The sequence below is a fragment of the Lytechinus variegatus genome, chromosome 2 (assembly GCF_018143015.1).
Source record: "Lytechinus variegatus isolate NC3 chromosome 2, Lvar_3.0, whole genome shotgun sequence".
Lineage (NCBI taxonomy): Eukaryota > Metazoa > Echinodermata > Echinoidea > Temnopleuroida > Toxopneustidae > Lytechinus > Lytechinus variegatus.
Genome location: NC_054741.1, coordinates 59,641,197 through 59,650,162, shown reverse-complemented (window position 1 = coordinate 59,650,162; position 8,966 = coordinate 59,641,197). Strand labels below are relative to the sequence as shown.

Sequence of the window (8,966 nt, the reverse complement as noted above, 5' to 3'; positions counted from 1 at the left end):
TTATTCATTTATTTACTTATTTATTTATTTGTTTAATCATTCTTAATTTATGTATTTATGCTCTAGCTCTATTCACTATAATCATTGCAATCATGTAGTCCGTTCGCAATTAATGGCAAAAGTGCATTAAAATCGATAAAAATGAGAGAATTTTTTAAATAAATCTGGTCACAAAACTGAGGAACGAAGCTAAGGAGACTGAAGAACTTTAGAGCAAGTGAGCGAGGAAAAGATTGGAAACCGGAAGGAGAGAAGACGGAGAGAGGAATGTATGAAGGGGGGCGCGGTGGCTATCGACAGGACGAAGAGGAAGAGAAAATGATAGCTTAAACAGGAAAAGAAAGATACGGAATACCGCCCGTCGAAGTTTTCAGCCGGAATAGATATGCAGAGGGGAAGGGGGGTACGTGATGATCGTGAGATGGAATCATTATTCCACTTTCTTCAATTTCATGCTCAGTTTGAAAACTATAGTAGCTTAGATCTCATATTTGATATTAAGGGTATTCCATGCTGAAAACTTAATTATATCACCTAGATGTTATGTTGCATATCTAGGCTATGCTGAGTGCAGAAATAAAATAAAATCAAAATAAGAATATAGAGGAAAATTCACAGAGTAAAATACTGAGAAGTTCATCAAAATCAGAAATAAACAATAAACAAATAAAAAAACTCATTTTTTTTTATTTCAAATTTCAGCAACATTTTGTGAAAACATTTATATGCGTGCTAGCCGTCATGAAGATTCGTTACTTGGGCAGCTGATGATGCAATTTCCCTACTTTCCTTTAATTTTTCTTACTACATAAAGTCAATTGTTTATTTTTTTACCTCATATAGCGTTGAAGGAGAGGTGTGATAGAATAAATGACTTTTTAGAGGTCAAGTCCACCACAGCAAAATGTTGATTTGAATAAGTAGAGAAAAATCAAACTAGCATAACACTGCAGACTTCATCAAAATCGGGTGTAAAATAAGAAAGTTATGGCATTTTAAAGTTTGGCTTATTTTTCACAAAACAGTAATATGCACTATGAACAATTACATGCAAATGAGTCAGTCGATGATGTCCATCACTCACTATTTCTTTTGTTTTTTATTGTTTGAATTATACAATATTTCATTTTTTACAGATTTGACCACAGGGACCGACTTGACTGAGCCATATAGTATTAAACAATGCTAATTCCACATGTTTAGCGAAAAGAAGAACTGTTTCACCTGACAATGAGGAGAAAATGAAAATATTTCATATTTCATATAATAAAATACAAAAGAAATAGTGAGTGGATGACGTCATCAGTCTCCTCATTTGCATACCGACCAGGATGTGCATATAACTGTTTTGTGAAATTAAGCGAAACTTTAAAATGTCATAACTTCCTTATTTTACATCCGATTTTGATGAAATTTTCAGTGTTATGTTTGTTAGATTTTTCTTTTTCATTCAAATTAATTTGTGTTGGGGTGGACTTGTCCTTTAAATCTAAGTTTTCACCTTTTAAAAAATCTTTTGCTTGTCAGATATTTTTTTATGGAAAGTGTCTTCCAAAGAAAGAAGAAGAGTTGTTTTTTTCTTTGTTGTTTAAATTTTCTTTTCAAATTTCGCTTTTCAAATAATTGTAAGAGTATATGTGGGCCCTCTACTGGTCAATCCTGATGGTAGATTGTATGTGCCCGGCCCAATGCGAGTGATAAGCCAACTCGTGACATATGGCGATATGCACATCAATAAAAGAAGAGAGAGAAAAAAAATATCATACAAAAATACATATTTTCAATGTATTCAAAGTAATTATAAGTATTGTTGCACATTGGTTGAGTTTTTTTAACTTGGGAAAAATGCACCTGATCCAGCATTTTGGGGGCGGGGCGGAAAATAAATTCATCAGCATTTTCCCAAATTGGCTGCTCGAAAAACTTAAAACGGTATTTTTTATTTCTTTGGAGGCCTGGCTAGGCTGGGTTAGTCCTAAAATCTACATGAAGTATATATATAAATATATAACACATTTTTTTTTGTTAATATTTATTTACAATATTTATACTATGCGACTATTATTTTGTTATAATCATGTATTACCTTTGTAAATATTGTATATATGTATTTTGTAATTCTGATATTGATGTGAATGCAGAAATAAATAAAATCAAATCAAATCAAGTTTAGGTGCATTTCTTGTACACTAACCCAAAAGGGACGTTTTAACTATACTAAACGACATGGGCTATAGTAGACCAATCATGAGAGGTTCCGTATGGAGGTTAAAAAAACATTCACGTGTGCTTAGCTTACTCTCCATATCTAAAAAAAATGGCTAATCGTAAACAGGATATGTACCTCACTCAGGCTATTATAATGCAGTCACGTAGCGCGAGCTGATTTTTTTTTCGTATTTACCCAAAAGAAAACAATATTTTAAGGTGTGTCTGACATGTAAAAAAGTGTTAAGAGGATCACGTTATTTGTCAATACGAAAGCGAAGAGCGCGCTTATAAATAATTGGAGATTAGGACCTCAAAACAAGACACTTTTTTGTTATGAGTATGATGTGTTTCTTAATTTGGATCAATTGGCGCCCCTCAAACTCAAGATCATTGTGGTGCCCCTTATTTTAAGATCTATACCGAGTTTAAAATCGAATTGGCGCCCCCTAACTTCAGATCAAATTAGATCCCTTCCTTTTAGGTCAGTTTGGCGCACCCTTCATTTCGGGTCAGTTTGGCGCCCCTTATATACATGGTATACATGGTAGTGATCTTTAACCTGATTGCTAAAAAGCATGAATTCTTGTAAGCAAGAAACCAACGTTCCAAATCAAATTAGCACCCCTACGTGAAACATCAATTTTGTGTCCTCCACCCCCAGTTCATTCAGTAAAAAAATTGAGAAGAAAGCGATTCGAATCGTTAAGGGAGAGAAGGTTCTCGTCAGTGGGCTTGGTGGTGAAATCTCAAGCTATTCCGTATAATATGTCCCAGCGCATTATAATACGGTACCTGACGTGAAGGAAGCAGTATGGTTATCAAAACTACTGATGACGTCAACGCGTAAAATGGGTAGTGTGGATATTAACTTCTTTTTTATAATAGGCCTATTCATTATGATAGTGACTATTTACATGACGTATAATATACCCTCAGTACCCAAATATTTTGAAAAACGTCTGTGATCACAAACTCAATCACAAGCGAGCCCGATCATAAAGTCGCAGGTCAGTTAAAAGCCCTATACATGCATATTAGACATGTTTGAGCCAATAACATGGCAAGATATAGAGACTAAAGGTCGACATGGATATGCCTATCATTGAGATCGTTAATTTGCAATTTGGACGCAAATATAGACTATTATTACAAGACCTTTGGACATGGCATAGATGCCTATTTCTATGAACATTGAGTAAAATCGTGGAGTTCTCAGTTGGCAAGATTGAATTGATAGAAGTAACTATATTTCTGATTTTTGTCGATGTTAGGCTATCATTTGCGCTAAGGTTGACGAGTTTTAGCACATTTCAGCTTATAGCTTGGATCTTAACAAGTCGGCGTCTTAAGTGATCGTGAAGGATCCATGGTACTTAATACACACGTACCTTGAGTATAAAGCTCCAACGATTTCAACACATTGGCGATTGGAAATACAATTTTATTTACACGGTCCATTATGTTGTCTGCATGTAAAAGGCGATAAAAAAAGAGGCATCATTTTGACCAGATTGCAGACAAGTCTACTTTGAACCATGGACTTACTACACGATGTTTGAACCGATTTGTATTTCGCAATTTGTTTACTTCAGATCTGATACCGTGCACAATGGTTAGGTATTGTGCCGTCATTACGGGTTTTCAAATTAACTGAGCATAACTAGATTTAAATGACAGTGTATCAGGAATATTTTGATTTTAATCACTCCATTTCCTTTCCAGTTGATTATGATATGAAATGACTACCGGTATTATGACATTCTTTATTCCTCCCACCCCCTGGAATATAAATAAGCTTATCTGTCTACAGCACGACCCGAAATGCTCTCGTACAGGACACGAACCAGTGAATCGTCACAATAGGATTCAATCTCTCTTCTCTTCTCAACCTTATTTTTCCTTTTCTCTCCGTCAGACGACTTTCCTATAGGATCGTGAGAGCGAAGAATAAAGCCTACGTCAAAGAATTGTTTGCCATTGTGTTTCGTGACGATTTAGTTTACCCATCGACCGAATGAACCTGTTGTGGTCGATAGACTTCCCGCTTTAGAAGGACACACTCCTCGAGCCCTCTGCCATGCGATCGAGGGGTGATAGTTATATGTTGAAAAAGATATGCCATCTTAATAATGGTAATATGCAGCTCCGGAAAACACTTGTTGGACCACATTCACTTGGAATACTGACTGTACTTAATTGGAACTAGACACTTGCTTCTCGTTGATTAAACGAAGGAGAATGGCGTCGAAGAATTTGATTATGCGAAAAAGTTTGGAGAAGGATCGCGGCGGATTGCCCCGGAGCGGAAGAGGTCCCGTGGAGCAGAAATGCCCCGTATTTCCCGTTCACTATCTGGGTAAAATGCCTGCCAGGGGCGAGTACGGAAGAGAATACATTTCTGAGCCCGTCGAGGCCCTTATGAAGCTAAAAGACCGACAGAAGTCGCCTAAGAAATCGGCTCTGCAGATCTCGGAAAAGGGGTTCCATTTCCTGGACTTGAACGGAGCCTTCGGTAAGGAGAAACACGTTTTGATCCCAATTCATCATATCTGCTATGGAGTAGCAGATGAACAGCATCCGAAAGTGTTCGCTATCATTACCAGGACTGACTCCAATCCAGAGAACAGCTTATTCGAATGTCATGCCTTTCACTGTGAACGAAAAAAGGAAGCGAGTGAGATCACATATTGGTTGCTTCGTACATTCCTTGAAGTGTTTGAAGACTTGCAGAAGCGAAGACGAATGAGACAGGAACGCAAGTTGCTCCGACAGCAGAGTGCTATGAGTGGTCCTTCATTTGACCTCTCCCCTCCCACATCACCTACGGAATCATTAACTGCTGCTGAATTAACCATGTACTCTGTTATTCTTGATGGCTCGAAGACGAAGGGTGCAGCAGTTCGTTTGGCCAGGAGTCATGGTCAGAACCGACCGGTCAGTTTTCCACCAGGACAACCTGCCCTAGATCCTACACTGGTGCCTCCACAAGCTCATGGTGGGCATCCTACACCAAGGGAAGTCTATAGTGGATCTGGCCCAGGGATGGTCTACGCACCACCTCCGGGTCCCAGGATGATGGCTGAAAACACAGTGGATGTCCAGGGAAGGCCAATCCAGCCACCCATCTCGCGCCATTATGATCCTCGAGCATCTATACCTACAACTGAAATGGCTCAGTATCCACAACGGGTACCTAAACCTACAAACACACCTGGTGATGCACACCAGCATCCGGATGTCTTCAAAAAGCAAAACGGTGCTCGATACTATAAAAACCCCGCTCTACCCGATCCCGTTCTTCCACCGGAAACACATCTTCTACCGATGAGAGCAACTCAACCCTCTTCAGCGATTCCTTCAGCGGGGTGAGCAGAGACGGATCCGACTTTATTTTCATTGAAATGCTCCAGGAAGAATTCGGTGGTCTCGATCTCTCACCAACTGGTGGCAAACCAGGCATCAGCGGACGGACCAATTCTAAGAAAACAAAGAATGGACCTCCTGATCAGAAATTAAGAAGCGAGGACATTGAGAAACGGGTTCGAGATTGGTTGGAGTATGAGGAAGGGGATGTTGCTGTATTTAGTCCCATGTCATCGCCTGCGAGTCCAGTGTCACCGTCAATGATGAGGAGTCCCGCTGGTTATCATCCAGGATATAGCTACCAAAGTGGTGGTTTTAAGAGTGATCCCAGGAGTAGTAGACCTGGGCCTCGGACAATTGGTAGCCAGTCCAGTGTGGCATCTGATAAGGATTATTTCTAGCAATATAACTTTCAATATTCATTGTCATCATCGTGACTCTTCGAATATTTGTGCATTTTTAGGATCCTCTAGTTTCGTTTCCCAACAAATAATTTTATGTATCAAAATTAAAGAATAAGCTTCCTGTAGCATGATCGATCAGATCTTTCAAAAATACTCTCAGGTACATGCTGTGCTGACGCAGTATGATTATGAAAAGTGATGTTTAATGTTGCTTTTGTAAAGACTAGTGGCTGCCAAATATGTGTTTTAATCCAGATAAATACAGCCTGTATACAGACCGATATGGATATTTCGTATGGACATGAACGGCAAAACATTATGTAGACTATACAAACTAAACATTGCGTTGATGTTCATGTTGTTTCGTGCCCAAGTAAACTGTCATGTTATCAATGTCGTTTAGATTTGTTCGTGACTGCTGAATTTGTTCATTCTCACAGACATGTACTATGATCATGATGATCATTATTTCTGGTTAAGAACAGACAAATCAAAACCCAATTATCGTGATTTAATTGAAATCACTTAATGTGATGTGCTTATTATCATGATTATGATGAACCTTTGTCCGTTTCGAACAAGCGAAATCGAATCTAAAAATGTTTTATGTTACTAGACAGTTTTGTACAAGTGACGGAATGAATATTTGTTTTTGAAGTTGATTCATCCTTCAGTCGAACAACGCTCTATAAAATTTCATGAATTACAAATCGGCTCTAAATAGGGACCAACGCGAACTCTGAATTTACATTTGAGTTCAATTAATTCGGTTTAATGTACAGGTCTTTTTTTTATGTAAAACTAAAACCCAAAATTCGATTTTTGAGTAGTAATAAATGACTCAGTTGCCTTTGTTTCGAGTGCATTCAGGACGTGAAGAATTATTTTTAATGTCAAATGTCCTTGCAGGCTAACCGAATCCTACCATTCCAAGAAAATCTGACGGCCTCGAGTGAATATCAATTTTATGTGTTTCAGGCTTATTATAACTTCTTGAAATTACAATAAATGATGTACATGGATGGTGGAAAATAGCAAACCAGATAAATTTCAAACTCATTCCAATTGGATCTCAATCGTTTTTTTTTTCTATTTAAAGAGTGTACAAACAGCTTTAGATATGAAACTCTCATGGTTCAAGTTCTAAACCGATGTTGTTTGCGCAAGAACATATTAATGATCGAATAAAACAATAAAAACATGTTAAAAAGATAAACACTTTTGAAACCAAAATTGGCTGGTACAGTTCTCCTATGCAGAAAGATATTATAATCATATCGAAGGAGGGTATCAAAAGTTTTTTAGTCCAAAGGTCTTTGTTCACAGTGTGTTTAAGAAATTGAAACATTTTGCCTACTGTATGTTCACAAATAGACATATATTAAATGTATTAATCACCATGTATATCTTGCTATATCTTATCTATTGTAGTTGTATAGATAGTTATGTATTCATGAACTCCATATTGAAAGTTTCTATGGATGTTTTATCACCTTTATAATTCAAGTGCTTTCGAACTTCTTAGCTTCCATACAAATCGCAATATTTCTCAAAGTCTTTCGTTTTTAACAAAAAAAAAAACTAGACAATCTTAACAATGTGATGATATATATTAATAACAAACAATCTATGTAATATACAGGCTAAGATAATGGTCTGGTGAATTATATTGTTGTATAATACATGCTTTCAGAAGAATTATGTAAGGGTTGCAGTAACTCGAAAGTACTGCCAGTGTGACCCGGTAAATATAAAAAAAAAACATGCGATGCCCGAACGTCTTTCTTTTTATACAAGCAACTGCACAAACTAAACCGACAATAATATCATCCCTTTTCAACGTTTTTTTTTTTAAATTGTCTTCCTTTATCAATTAATGTTGTAATTCATGTTGACTGACATCTGTTTGTCTTTTAATCTTTAGTCCAATGTATGCTTACTCTGCATAGGCCTATTTCATGATTTTATGGAATGAAAGAAAATAGGAAACACCTTTTTTATCTGTTTTTTTTTTATTCTTAAAGATCTAAATTTTGGGTAAAAGCAACACATATTTTGATCTATCGTCTTCATGGTCTTTGTGTAGTTATTCGGATTTCAGAACCCCGATAGAACGTGTATTTACGGCTGAATATTTGAAGGTAAATCTATGAAATCTATTTCATTAGCTTGTCCATATCAATAGACATATTGAAAGGGAATATTTTCATGAAACTAATTTCAATTAAGAATTGAGATCATGATCAGTGCACTGAAATGCGATCCTCATTAAAGTCAATTTGATTTTGGACTAGGTACATACGATCTTGTATTCCCATATTTTCTGTTCATTTGCCTTGTCGAGAATAATGAGTGATAAAATGTAGGTGCGGGGTAGTTCCATTTTTTTTTTGGTTATTTGCGTGCCATTTTTTACGTCAGTGTCTACATCAGGAGTCCCGTGATTTATCCCTTGTTTGCTTTCATAACTCCATGAATAAAGATTTTTTTTCTTTCGGCCATTGTATTTGCTTTATGTGAAGCTATTCTCATTGTTCATTGAGGAGATATGAATTTCTGGCTTCCGTCGCTTTCCCACGCATTTGATGTGTACTCGCGGTCTTACGAGGAGTACACTGCTTCGTTTATAGTTCATGGAATTATGAGTTGTCCTAACAAATAGCAAGTATTATTTGAACACTTAAGGTATTGACATACCGGATGTTTTAAAAAGGCAATTGGAACCCAATTTATGAATGCCTATGATAATTTATTGAGTATTCTCAAGCCTATACCGCATGCAAAGTGATGCGTAAATAGCTATTCGGATTGTAAATTTAATGGGCATCCGCAATCGATTTCCGTTCAGATAATAATTATCTTGGAATCTTATAGCAAGTCGAAATATATTTCGAAGTACGTTTAAAGCTTTATTTATTTACACAGCAAAAATTGTGGTGTTAACCGGTGTACATATAGAGGACCACACCAGTTATTTTACACCGGTGT

The 8,966-nt window shown here is 36.8% G+C and overlaps 1 pseudogene; it reads left to right on the top strand.

The window, feature by feature from the left end:
• Positions 1–3,410: 3,410 nt before the first annotated feature.
• Positions 3,411–7,191, top strand: LOC121408504 (annotated as a pseudogene).
• Positions 7,192–8,966: the final 1,775 nt, after the last annotated feature.